This window comes from Danio rerio, chromosome 21 (genome assembly GCF_049306965.1).
Source record: "Danio rerio strain Tuebingen ecotype United States chromosome 21, GRCz12tu, whole genome shotgun sequence".
Classification (NCBI taxonomy): Eukaryota; Metazoa; Chordata; class Actinopteri; order Cypriniformes; family Danionidae; genus Danio; species Danio rerio.
Window position 1 is genome coordinate 29,080,931 of NC_133196.1, and position 14,887 is coordinate 29,095,817.

Genomic DNA, 14,887 nt, shown 5'->3' on the forward strand with positions numbered 1-14,887 from the left:
TTTATGTGGACGGCCTTTCCGCAGTTACCAGATTGTCCGATAGCTCGACACATACAGGTTGATGGACTTGGGACGCAAAGCGGGGTTGATCATGACAACAGGGTTTGAGAACGGTGAAGAACGGTTCCAGAAAGCAGGCAAGACAAAAACAGAAGCCAAAAAATTAAATAAACAAGTAAATAACAGGGTAAGAATGTGGTCAAATCTGCACTGAAGTCACACTGCAGATGGATATTATCGAGTCTCTACCCAAAGATGAAACCTCAGCATTATAACCAAGCAGTTGGAAATTACTGGAAACTTCTGCAAACTACATGCTACAAAGAATACTTCATCGGCGTTTGTTAAAGGAAGGATCAGTAAAGAGTTACTTACTGATGGACGTCAGGATGGGTTTCTTCCTTCATTTCTCAAGTGCAAGTACGTACGATTAAAGTTGTTGCCTCGTTGACTCTAGCTTGCAAATGAATTTAGTTGTAATTTGTTACTTGTAACCGCATGTACTGTATCAGGTTAACTGGCTATATTCTCTTATCGTGTGCAAATTCACGTTAAAAACGCGACGCATGCTGCTTTGTTTACGGAGCTCCGTGGACGAGGGTAGTGTGTGCGTGCGTGTGTGCGTGCGCTGTCGTCCGGAGGTATGTGTGTGTGTTTGTGTGTGTGTGCGTGCGCAGGCGCGTTGTCGTCCGGAGGTGTGTGTGTGTTTTTGTATGTGTGTGCGCGCGCGCAAGGACGAGGGCAATATGTGTGTTTGTGTGTGTTTGTGAAAAGAGCAGAGTGAGACAAGCTAGGAGATCTCCTCGACAGTTTTTGGAGTTTTTGCTCAATAAAATAGTTAGTCGTCTGTATTTTCAAGTCCATCGATGGATTTACATTGACACACGGGCAGCTAAAATCCACGCCTACACTATCGAGCGTGTATGAACTGTGATTACTTTTATATTGCTGATTAGCTGTTGGGCATTTCACTCTCTGACTGAAGGCAGTCGACCAATCGCAACAGACTGTCATTGGTTCAATCAGCGCAGATTAGCTTCACGCTAAGGAGGGGTTTGGGAACAAATGAATAACTGGACGATTCATACGGGAGTCGCTGGGATAATTAGATAAAAATAAATGCAGATTATAAGACCATGAAAGTGTTTTTTGACCTTGCATGCATATTAGACTGTTGTTGGAGACCCTTACAACCAAGATATGACCCTATTTCATGTATAATATGGGCTCTTTAATACTACCACACACAAAAAATTATTTTGATTTAGGTGGGCTTTAATGAGATGCCTATTTATTGGAGTAGATTTATGCCAATTAAAACAAACAAATCTTTTGATACTGATAAATTATAAAAGCTTTCTGGAAATAAATGACAATCATCTAAAAAGCAAAGAAAAAGTAGCATTGTCTTTAAATTAACAGCATTCCTTTTTTTCCCCTTCACTTTCGTTAATGCAGTTTTGAATGCATTGCATTTGGTTATTTGAATTCACAAATATAAATTTGCCTTTTTGCAACAAACCTCCTGTGAGGGCGGGATTAACAGCGGTCTATTCTGATTGGTTACTCGGTTTTTCTGATTTTGATAGACAGCTCTCAGTGCCATTGACAGACTAGAGATATGGTTTCTGTAGATTAGGCAAGTCCTTGTATAACGATGGTTTGTTCTTTTGACAATATATATATTGCTTAAGGGGGCTAATAATATTGACCTTTCAATAGTTTTAAAATTTAAAACTGACTTTATTCTAGCTGAAATAAGACTTTCTCCTGAAGAAAAAAATATTATAGGAAATACTATGAAATTTGGGGAAAAATCCATTGCAAGGCTAATCATTTTGACTTCAACTGTATATATATTTGATGTTATCCATGGGATATTTTATCTGCAACAACACTAAACTTAATTATAAGGATATGTTTGATCATTACCATACGATTGGTCATTACCTTTTGAATGCATCATTATGCAAATGCAGATTTTTCCACATAAAAGACCCACAAATGGCAGTTTAACATGCTACTTTATCTCTGATGTGATAGGAAATTAAATAAAAGGAAATGTGGAGGATGTTAACTGTGACAGGATGATTGACAGGACAGTTAACCCATGGCAGAATCTGCTGAACTAAGCAACTGAACACAAAATTGACAAAATGAGTGCATATTTTAGGGCATAGTATTAGGCGAGCATCTTTCATGTGTAATGCAGATGTATGTTTTTGAAGGGAGCTGCTGTGTTTTATTGACTAAAAACATGAACTGAAAACAAACTGTGTAAATTCTTACAAGACAATCGATGTGTGAATTACCCCAACAATAGAACCAACATTTTAACTCTCTGAATTAGTCTATTATTATGAATTTGTTTTGTTCTGCCTGTCTTTATGAGAGTTCTCCCCAATCATTTTCACAGAGGTATTTTCATTCTCACATTAATCATGTTCCTGTCATTAAAACCTGAGCGTTCGGGTAATTGAAACGTTAATCACATGCTGTACTGGGCGGTTCTTCACGATTAATGGTCAGAGATGAGAATCAATATAAGCTTTCAGTGCCGCCACGTTGAAATAAAAAAAACACAGTAAGTGTAAATCTGTAATAATCAGAGCCCTTCAAGCACCTGTCAGATCAAACAGACAGTGTGGATTACAGCTAACAGTCACACAAACACAGACATTAGCATTTACTCAAGACCTCCTACTAGATCACTCCTGTATTAATGGCATCAGTAATGTCAAATGAAAAGGATAGGAAGTAAAGGAATGTATTGTTAGTGCGACAGTATGGGTAACTATTTAACTGTTTATTAAACACAAAATGTTGTGTTTAATAAACATCTAATAGACATCTAAACATAGACAGATTGGTTTAGCAAGGGTAAACTTGGGCTGTCAGTGAAAATCTAATAGACATCTAAGAATAACCCAAAACTAGACTTGTCGACAGATTAGACAGACTTTATATGTTTAGTCATTCATTTCTGTTTTTTTGATGACAAGTATAGTTTTGACCTATTCTTAGATATCTATTTTCACTGACAGCCCAAATTTAGCCTTGTTTTAGCCATGACAACTATGTTTAGACGTCTAAGAATAGCCCAAAGCTATAGACTAGTCGACAGATTAGAAAGACTTTGTATGTTTTGTCATTCATTTCTATTTATTTGATGACTATTCTAGTTTTTACTATTCTTAGACGTCTTAGAATAGATTATCAGATTATTGCTTATTAGATTTTCACTGACAGCCTAAATTTAGCTTTGTTTTAGCCAAGACAACTATGTTTAGATGTCTATTAAACATCTTTAAGAAACAAAAAATGCTTGCTGAGTATTGTAAGTATGTTTTAAGTTAAACTTTTTATTACATGTCCGTAACCCCTAACCATCTCAATATCTTTTTTTTAGATTTAAGATAAGTCTTTTGTGCCTCCAGAATGTGTCTGTAAAGTTTTTTGCTCAAAACACACATCAGATTATTTAATACACTTTTTTTTAAATCTGAGAAATTTAGGCTATTAAGACTTTGTAGCTGTTTTTGTTCCGTGTCTTTAATGCAACTAATCAAGTTTTCCCCGCCAACCATTCCCATGTGCGTGTCAGAGCTGTAGCCCTCATGTAGATGAACAGCACAGTCACAGACAAGAATGAAGAAGATCTCCCTTAGTACAGTAAGAACTTTCCCAACTGTTGATATATTTGTTGTGGAATTAATTTAAGCCTTTCTGCAATGATGAGTCACACATAATGTCGTTATAAAGTTTGCACGCGTACACAAACACACACCTACACACACATATACGTTTAGCTTTGGACTATTTTTGCATGGTAAATGTGACAGGATACACGTTAATATCCACTGTTGTATGGACAGCAGTTCTGTTATTGTACAAAGTAAAATGTGAAGTCCACAAGCCGCGATTTAAGCATCTTCTTTTGTGATTGTACTAATACAATGCAGCTGTGGTGTTGAATTACAAAGCAATTTTATTGTATCCATTACAAACATGCACTGTTTTAAAAATTGTTTTAAACTTGTAAAACTCATTCTTGATCACGTTTGATCACGATTGATGATTAGAGAGCTGAACAGATCTTTTAATCCTAGTTGCTTTGTGCATGTCCTGTCTTGTTGATATGATTATACACGTCACTACGGTCTGTCAATCAATTCGGTTAGCGGGGAAACTGCACTCCTACGTCATTGCGGTCGGCCTCAAAATGAGATAGAATTGAATCCTATTTTAAGATCAGGACATTTACAAAAAGAGACTTGTTGGGTTTATATCACTCTAATATGACTGTGGACACACTATACCTACACAAAGTTCTGTCCAAACAGCTTACAAAAGATTTTCACCATAGCTGCCCTTTAAAAGGTGACATATTATGCCCCTTTCTATAGGACGTCAAATAAATCTCTTTTGTTTTTAGAATGTGTAGAATAGAATTTTTGCTTTAAAATAACTCACAGATCATTTATTATATCTTGTGAAATGTTCTTTTTTGAGGGTGTATGCAAAAAACACGTTTGTGGTTGTGTCCCTTTAAATGCAAATAAGCTGCAGGTTTTCAGAAGAAAGCGGAGCTTTCACATGCTCTTCCTATACTCCAGAAAACAACAAAACAGGCCAGTCTAATGCAGCCAAAATGTCAGAAATGACCAGTAGTTTATTAAAGCCTGACACTGTGTCCTAACTATAAGCAAACATAAAAATAATAATTTTGTTTAACATAAATGCCATAAAGTGGTTAAAAAAAGCATTAATAATTGCATTTATACACTGTAAAAAATTGCTGTTAAAAAACGGTCAGATTCTACGGTAAAATAATGTTTTTTCACTAAAACAGTAATATTCTGTTAAAAACAGTGCTTTCTGGGTAACATTTTTGTTTTCGAGAAAGTAACCAACTGCAGAAAACTGTGAACTAACAGAGTTCAGATTCGATGTTTTGAAGTCTGTGTTTGAAATCACACTTTGTGTCCTTGTTCACTATTTCATACACTAGTTAACTAATATAGTTCACCTGACAGAGTTAATGAACACTAATGAGTGAATTCAGACACTGATGAACACCTGCTGTTAATAATCACAATTACTGAAGAAAATAAACAAGAAACACAAACAGTGACTTGAGTTACAACATTAAATAAAATAAAATAAAACAGCTTCAGTCTCAGCAGAGGATCATTAAACAACTCCACAAACAACAGCAGACACACACTTATCACTGACTGATTTGACTTCCATACTATTCTCATTGAGATCCAACAGAAATTAAGGTGTTTTTTGTGTCACCGTAATGGAGTGAGGGGCTGATTTAGTTGGCCTCTTCACCCTTGAACTCATTTAAGAAGACTTTCCAACTGCTGTAATACAGAGTTTACAAAACGTTTGTACTATAGCAATAAAGTTGGGAAGTCAATAAATAGAGAAATCTATTTGTCTGAAATTAGTTCTGATAAATGTTTTGGTATAAATCTGGAAGAAGGGCCTCATGCAATAGATTTTATGCTTAGTTGCAGGTATTAATGAGAAGTGGAAACAGAAAAGATACCTCCGTAATTACTTAACAGTTAAGAAATAACATACAAAAACAGTTCAGTTATGACAAATACACACTCAGACCTCATGAATCTGACCTTGTATCTCAACAATGGTAACATCTCAAATGTTTCATGCTGCAATGCATGCTGGGAGTGGCACAATACAAATATCCCATCATGCATTGCGGTATTAATAAATGTTGTATAATGGTCTAACAGTTTTCTTTATTTGTGTTTGATTCTGCTTTTGTTTATGTTTAGACTTTCAGTTGCCTGTTTGTGAGTTAAACTGTTAATTTTGTTAGTTGTCACCATTATTGAGGTTCATATGCTGATTATTGATGTCTCTTTGAGTGCGATTTACATCATAGAGCAGTGTTATTGTCCAAGATATTCTTAAAAACTTCCAGAAATCATTGCCATATATATATATATATATATATATATATATATATATACATATAATGTAAAACAATAGATTTAACATTGAATAGGAGCAGTAAATTTTATTATACTAAATGAGAACAGATTCTGCCATTTAATAGCAACATGAACATCACCAGATCTTATTTAAGTTTTTGGCTGGCTTGCCACAAGAAAGGAGCTTTTTAAACAAAGTTTTTAACAATTGCAGCAGCCAAGACATATAAATGTTAAAAATGACAGGGCTAAGAGCCCAACTAAAGCAAACTCTGTTCTCCATGATGGTGACGTAAAACTTTCACTTTTTCTCAAGAAGAACTTTAGTAGATGTTATACAAAAATACATGTATTAAGTAATAAGTGTAGCTGGTGATGATGTTTGTAGAGTTGTTTAATCATCCGCTGATCATTTAAATGATTTAATCATTTGTTGTTCTTCAGGTTATTTCATTATAAAGCTGTGACTAAAGTTTTGTATGTTCTGTTCTTGTTTTTTCCCTTCAGTATTTCTTCATTTGTTCATTGTTAATCCTCAATTATCATTTAATTAGTCAGTTAATTAATGAATTTACTTCAGCTTTGCTCCATGTTTCTTGAACACTCAGTAGTGTGGACACTTCAATAAAAACTGAAGTATATGCTCTGGGGTTTAAAGGGTTAAAGGTGTGAGAGGTAAAAACACAGTGTAAAAATGTATTTTAACAGTAATATACTGTTAATTTACACAACAGAAATAGACTGTAAAAAAACAGTAGATTGCTGGCAACCACAGCTGCCAGTAGATTACTGTTAAATCAAGGAAAAAACAGTATTTTACTGTAAAACCTGAAGCTAATTTCTTCTGTGTGTCACCGTTGTGGAGGAGAGTAGAGCCAGTGTATGAGTTAAAGATGAACAATGAGCTGCTGATGTTATTCTGCATGTTTCTCTATTTAAAGACAGCGGCTGTTTAGTTGCTGATGCAGTCAGAATCTCTCTGGTGATTCCAGATTTACATGTATGTGTGCTGTTGTGAAAAATAAGACATTAGAGTTAAACCAAACTTTTCTAATTAACTAAAATAAGTTATCATTATAAGTATGCTTCTAAGCATATATAGCACATTACTTCATAAACTCATTCAGCAGTTGACCAAGTTGAGGCAGTTGCTTACAATGAGCAAAATGAGTTCACTTGAGTATTGTGTAAATCAATGTAGTTTTTTTACAAATTTTTACAGCAACATACTGTAAAATAACAGTACATTGCTGGCAACTGCAGCTGCCAGTATTTTACTGTTTTTTAACGGGACAATTTTTAACAGTGTAATGTGCAAATCTTTATAGTAATAAATAATTTTTAAAAAATAATAATAAATTGGTGTAGTTAGCACTGTCGCCTCACAGTAAGAAGGTTGCTGGTTTGAGTCCCGGCTGGGCCATTAGGCATTTCTGTGTGGAGCTTGCTTGTTCTCCCCATGTTAGCATTGGTTTTCTCCAAGTGCTCCGGTTTCCTCACAGCCCAAAGACATGCGTTATTGGTGAATAAACTAAATTGGCCATAGTTTATGAGTGTGTGTGAATGCGAGAATGTATGGGTGTTTCCCAGTGCTGGGTTATGGCTGGAAGGGCATCCGCTGCGTAAAACATACAGTTGGCAGTTCATTCCACTGTGGCAACACCTAATAAATAAGGGACTAATCCGAAGGAAAATGAATGAATGAATGTTATAAAACTTTGTGACATTAGAAATGAAGTTATTAGAGCATTGACAACCAATTTATAGTGTTTATGCTAAATAAAACTATTATTGTCATATGTTGCTTGTCGCTAGAATCTTGTTAAGTTTCTTCATGTAACACTGATCGTCTAAATATGTGAAACTACAGACCGAAGTATTAATTCAGACAATAAATGCTTTAATATTACACAAAATAAATACATTTTAAAAATGGATTAGCAGACATTTTAATAACACTATTATTTCATTTAGGCGATGCAGTGACGCAGTAGGTAGCGATGTCGCATCACAGCAAGAATGTCGCTGGTTCGAGCCTGTGCTGTCTGTTGACATTTTGCGTGGAGTTTGCATGTTCTCCCCGTGTTTGCGTCGGTTTCCTTTGGGTGCTCCGGTATCCCCCACAGTCTAAAGACATGCGGTACAAATTGTCCGTAGTGTATGAGTGTGCATGAGTGTGTATGGATGTTTCCCAGTGATGGGTTGCGGCTGGAAGGGCATCTGCTGCGTAAAACATATGCTGGATAAGTTGGTGGTTCATTCCGCTGTGGCAACCCCGGATTAATAAAGGGACTAAGTCGAAAAAAGAAAATGAAGGAATGAATTATTTCATTAAAACATACTAGTCCACAGACCATGGATGGTTTTTTGGGGTATGTTTTAGTTAGATTTTAGGTTTTAGTTTTTTTTAAGTCATCTAATTAGTGGCTGGCAGTGCCATAATTCAGAGAGCAGGCTTTGTTTTCAAGCAGACTCTAAATAAGTGCAATTATGTTGATCGAGAGCTACAACGCCCATGAAACGACTTGCAGTAAATTGGCTCAGTAAATGCCATGCAGGTATCGGTCATGAAGAGCTACAGCTTAAGTGCTGCATGCCAAACAACATCCATCGTGAACGCTGTTAACAGGAATCCAATGCCTTCTTGAATGGGATGCATTTGTTTAGTGATTTTTTTAATTCCATTTTGTTTTATTTTATACAGTTTAAATCAGAATTATTAGCCATTTTAAATGATTAGCCACCCTGTATATTTTTTCTACAATTTCTGTTTAAAGGAAATAAGTTTTTTCAACACATTTCTAAGCACAATAGCTTTCATAACTGTATTTCTTTTATCTTTGCCATGATGACAGTAAATAATATTTTACTAGATATTTTAAAGACACTAGTATTCGACTTAAAGTTACATTGAAAGGCTTAACTAGGTTAATTAGATTAACTAGGCAAGTTAGGGTAATGGGGTATATGCCGAAGCATGCTAATAGGACTTTTAATTCGCCAGTAACCTGGGTTAAGCGCTTCCGGTGAATTGAATGCCAATGCAAAATCCGGTGCGTTTAAGGTCTGTTTTCTTTAAAAATCAGCGATCTCCACTAGCTGAGTGATATCCGATTTAAAGTGGGTCTCAGATTGTACAAGAAGCAGTGCACTAAATTACATTTCCCCCGCCATATCTTTATAATATGAGCATTTATTTTACCCCAGTATATTCAATGGAGCTTCTGCGTTAGCCTGCCGATTCTGACGGGCGCCTGCGAGTAAACAGCTTTTTGTCTCGTTTTACGCTTGAGCCACTAAATAAATGCTACAGTTTATTCAACTGAATGTATTTTACATTTGACATTACAACATCGATGCTGTATAAGGAACCGTATAAAATGGAAAAAAGTTCACAATAACAGGTCACCGGAAGTGTATCAGCATGGGAAAAGCACTAGCTCGGCATATACCCTATTGTAGCCAAGTCAACAATGGTTTGATCTGTAGACAATTGAAAAATAAGGGGGCTAATTAGGGGGGCTAATAATATTGACCTTAAAATGGTTTTAAAACATAAAAACTTCTTTTATTCTAGTCAAAATAAAACAAATAAGACTTTCTCCAGAAGAATAAATATATACCAAATACTATGAAACGTTTCCTTGGGCTAATCATTTTGACTATATATAAATGTGCTGAATTCAAGCATTAAGTTAAAACACTAAAATATCTACAATTAGGCAGAAATTCTTTGAATTTTGTTCTTCCTGTATGAAATCTAGATAGAAAGAGTTAATTAATAGTATTAATGGTCAGCTAAGAGTATTAATTAATTACTCAATTAACAGTATTAATATTTAGTTTTGATATTTTGCTTTATTATATGATTACTATTTTTATGATCGCTGGAACAAACTGTGACCAATGTATTACTGCTATTTTACTGCTGTTTCGAGTTAAAAATAAAAGGGCTAAAATCAAAATTTGTTCCCTAAGGTTAGTAAAATGTTTTCAATAATACAGAACATAAACGTCATATAAAACAAAACATTGTATTGTGATAGAAAATAACAAACCCATGTAATGTGGCTTATATGAGCCAGTAGGAAAGCAGTCAAACGAAAAATGAATGCCAGCTCTAATTTCAGCCATAAATGGTGTTTTGGTACAATACAGCAAAGTATAAATACATTGGTGTGCTTTCTCACAGCATGATTCATAATGATCTCATGTTAATCAGTATAGCAGAGAGCAGCTGGTCTTTTGATGCTGTTTAAATGCATGTGACTACACATGAGTGTCTACACTATGAAAACAATCCAATCAAATCCATTTACAACTATAGTTGAAAGCAAACAAAACATTTTAAATTTAGTTAACACTAGTATTTATTGTTGTCCATTTATGATCAAACCTAAAAAATGCATCTTAATATCAGGTGTAAATGAGACCAGAGAGCTAATGAGAGGCTGAGACAGACAATCAATCAAAGCTCTTTCATATTGTTTTCATAAAGATTGAGAAAACAGATGTGAATCTGGAGTATGTGTGAGTATATATGTGTGAATAATATTCAGATATACAAGCTTAGTGTTGTAACAATTTACAATAATTATTACAATTTTGTTTGTTAAATGTAATAGTTCATTAATATGAACAATGAACCATAATCTTAGTTAATGTTAAACACAAAAAATAACATTTTACAGTGCACTTTTTATACAAAATGTATCTGTTGGTTGCAACACAGGCTCATTCTGAAAATGTAGCCCTATATACATTTCTGGAGAGCGCAAATTATGTACCCAGAAGTACATATAGGTGCATTTCGTCTTTAAAATTAATGCTACAGGGGCGGTAGGAAGCCATTCCTTTACATGCTTACCAGCTGACCAATTACCTCCTAATGGACGGCTTTCCTGCTGTTACCAGTTTATCTGGTAGCTCACCATGTACAACAGCGGACTTGAGACGCAGAGAGGAGTTGATCACAGCGACAGGGTTTGAGTCTGATGAAGAACAATTTAAGAAAGCAGGTAGGACAAAAAAAGAAGACAAAAGGTTAAAAAAAACAATAAATAATAGGGTGAGAATGTGGTAAAATCTGAAAACGTAGTAAAAATAAGACAAGGGCTTTTCTTTTTATGGATTGGTTTTTAAAACTGTTGGTTGGGTTTAGAGAAGTGGGTGGGTGATGGTCAATCTGTGCTTTTAAAAACACTATTGGTTGGGTTTAGGGAAGGAGGAGCGTGGGTCAATCAATGAGTCTGTCGATAGCTGTTTGTCAAGATGCATTCTTCAGTTATCTTGTGTCCTCTTGTTCTCGTGTAACATCATCATTAACTGCCAAAGTTCAGTTCCATCACTCAAGACCGCAAGAACGGAGGACACATGAAACTTCCCGTATGTGTTCTTGATATCGAGGACGTTCAAATGCAGACTTGAGCACCGAACTATCTCTAGAAGTCCCAAAAGTAATAGCAACATTGCGATTTTCCTAAATGAAACTGTGAGTGTAAACATACATGCAAAAAAAAACAAAACGTACCTCAAGTAAGGTATATAGCAGTACGTTTTCAGAATGAGCCTAGGTTGGTTAATATTAATTAAAAATTCATTTGTTTTCATTAATAAAAGAGACTAAGCCGAAAAAGAAAAATAATGAATGAATAATAATATTGTTTGTTAGTTAATGCATTAAATAATAAGACCTTATTGCAACATGTTTATAATATTTTTAATCTTCAAGTGTTTTTTTTTCTACCTGGTTAGTATTACTTTGCAGTTTTGATCATCAGTCTATAATTTTGAGATATAATTTTAGAGTTTTGACCATTTTTAGGAAATTTGTTTAATTTCATTAAAATGTGAGCACATACAGTTAAAGTCCACATTATTAGGCCTCCTGTGATTTTTTTTTTCTTTTTCATATATTTCTTAAATGATGTTAAACAGAGAAAAGATTTTTTACCCACAGTATTTCCTATAATATTTTTTCTTCTTTAGAAAGTCTTATCTGTTTTATTTCAGCTAGAAAAAAAGCTGTTTAAAAAAGATTTTAAGGTTTAAATGGAGTTAACTGTTCAGCATCGGAACCATGCCTCACTTAACCAATAAAACTTATTTAAGGCAGACCAGCCCTCTAGCACTGTTCTTGTCATTCTCTCGAACCCACTCTCCCTCCCTCTTTGCTTTCCATTAGCAATCCTTATAACCCTCTCTTCCCTCCAAGGTTAAATCGTGGGGTCCAATCATTCTACCAAAATATTACAGAGACGGTGAGTCTTTGGGCATCATCGTAGGACGCCCGATCAACCTAGCTACCTGTTCACTGTTTATTTTCTTACTTCCCTTGCCCTTCAACCCACTGTTTTCAGTTGCCTGTAGCAAAAACCACTTTTATTCAATGAGTTGCCTAATTAACATAATTAGCCTAGTTAGACCTTTAAATTACAACTTAATCTGAATACTAGGATCTTTAAAAATATCTAGTAAAATATTATTTACTGTCATCAAGGCAAAGATAAATTAAATCAGTCATTCAAAATTTCTTATTAAAGCTATTATGTTTAGAAATGTATTGAGAAAATCTTCTCTCCGTTCAACAGAAATTAAGGGAAAAAACATGCTGGGGGGCTAATAATTTAGGAGGGCTGTATGTAATGAAAATGCATTTTATAAGCTTGAACAGGAATAATGAACACACTTTCTATTGATTGTTAGAGTCTGTAAAAAGCAGTTGAGCTCATGAGAAATCATGTAGACGTATGCTCTCAACGATGTGATACATATTTTTTCATACACTTCAATAATTTATCGACTCCGGTGCGACAGGGTAACACTCTACCACCAAAGCTCATTCAAGGTTTCTGAGATGACCCTTGACACCGAGTTGGCAGGGAAATTGCAGAAGTTCAAGCCTGTCTCTGGGTGATTCTGAATTATTGAACCAGCCCAAACTTGCCTCCTTTTTTCTTCATCTCCTTTATCCTGCTTTCACCCAGTTTAGGTCGCAAATCTAGCACTGTCACTTTAGAAACTGTAGCTCGCTGAGGACAGAGCTGTTTTGCTAATTGGACGCCTGGAAAAAAAGTCTTTTGGTTGATGTGCGTTTCTGCTGAGGGTTTATATTTTGTTGAAGGACAGTAAATATTTTGAGAACTATTGCGTAAAACAGATCTCGGTTTGCATCAGAAAGTTTGTGTTGTGTGTCAACATGTTCTCAATCCCATATTTTGTCATATTTTGCCACTTTTTTTTTTTGTTTTTTTTTTTACATGTGTATATTTTATAACTGAATTACCTAAATGCACAGATCCAGTATACTGATATACATGCTTTTCTTTCTCAACTCATTATGCTTGTTGGGTTGGGGGGGTTGTTGTCGCGCGCTGTGACTATAAGGTCACATTGTATTTTAAAAACACTGTTAGTTGGTTTTAGGGAAGGGTTTAGGCCAGTGGGTCACTATTTGAACTACAAGCCCTGCTTCTTTTGAAAGTGTACAAGAAGGACGTGATATCTGAAACATACATAAAATGTACCTTTTTTTAATCAGAAAAAGTCTATATTTCTATAAAAAAAAAAAAAAAACGTTTTATTCATAAAAGTAATAAAAACATGTTTTATGTTGTCTCCACATTCCCTCCAGTATTTTTAGCGGTCTAAATTTCTTTTATTCATTTATTCATTTAACCACAGAGAATTGTTTTTGCACTTCTTTATTTCAGACACTGCGAGAACAGCTTCTCTCCCATGATGCACTTCAGAACTGAAAATTCTGTGCGACTGCCACAAGGGGGCGTATTCCGACAGTCATGTCCAAATGTTATGTGCTGTGGAAAGGCGACTTAAGTATCATAAGTAACATACCCTAAGCAACATATTTCAGATTCACAAAAAATGTATGCAGCGCCCTCTTGTGGATTTCTACTCTGAAACATGCAACAAAATTAACCCAGGCATGGGTTATGGTTTGCAAAAATGTAGGCTAAGGCACATATTTCCAATGATACTGGGCTAGGATTTTTCCATAAATTTATGCATATTAAGTATGAAAAAATAAGAAAAGAACTTTGTTTGTCAAAAAAGCGATGAAAAAATAAATTAAAAAGCTTTCCTCCTTAATCTAGCACTAATTTCTCTGAGCACTAACAGTTGATTTGTATAATTAGAACTTCTTGAGCGTGTTGCCTCTACTTATTGAATTGTAATTTTCTTTAGACAAAAGCAAGGAAAAAATGTTCTACACTAAATATAAAACGTAAATATATATTTTTTAAAAAAGTGTGCACATAGTTTTAGGTTTGTACACCCAATGTTTGTGTCCTAATTTTATTTGGCTTGATTTTTACAATGATCTAACATTGTGCTTTTACTCTGCAAGCTGGAATGTTGCTGCACAGAATATAAATAGCATAATATAAATAATAAATAACATATTATAACTGCTGCACATAATATAAATTTATAAAGGAATGCTAATATTGAAGATGCTTGCATAATAAAAAATATTTTTTTTTGGTTCCTGACATGCTTTCAGAACTGTTGAATGCGTTGTAGAGGATTACTGTTTATATACATTGAAAATAGACGATACAACATTTCTGTTAACCTAAAATCGGAAGAATCACTCCCTACAAGTGCACAGTTTTGTTGCTGATGTATATCTTATTTTACTGATTTATTTATTTATCTTTACTTAATTGTCCACCACCCTTTTTTCTTATTTTATTTATTTGTTTTATTTTATTGTTTATATTTTTTATTATGTATAACATTAGTGTATATGCGCACAAAAAAGAAAGCATATATTGCTGAAAGAGAAAGTGGATGTACAGAATTTGTGCTTATTTGCGAGTGTATTCAGATGTGTGATCTCTGACTTGTACCTGATGTGTAAAACCTTTTGAGAAAAAAAAAAAATCAATCAGTTT

General features: G+C 34.6%; 1 protein-coding gene across 3 annotated transcripts in view; it reads left to right on the top strand.

Moving 5' to 3' along the window:
* Positions 1–14,887, top strand: part of caln2 (calneuron 2) — a 97,139-nt gene that overhangs the window by 67,449 nt on the left and 14,803 nt on the right. The gene's annotated exons all lie outside the window — the stretch shown is intronic.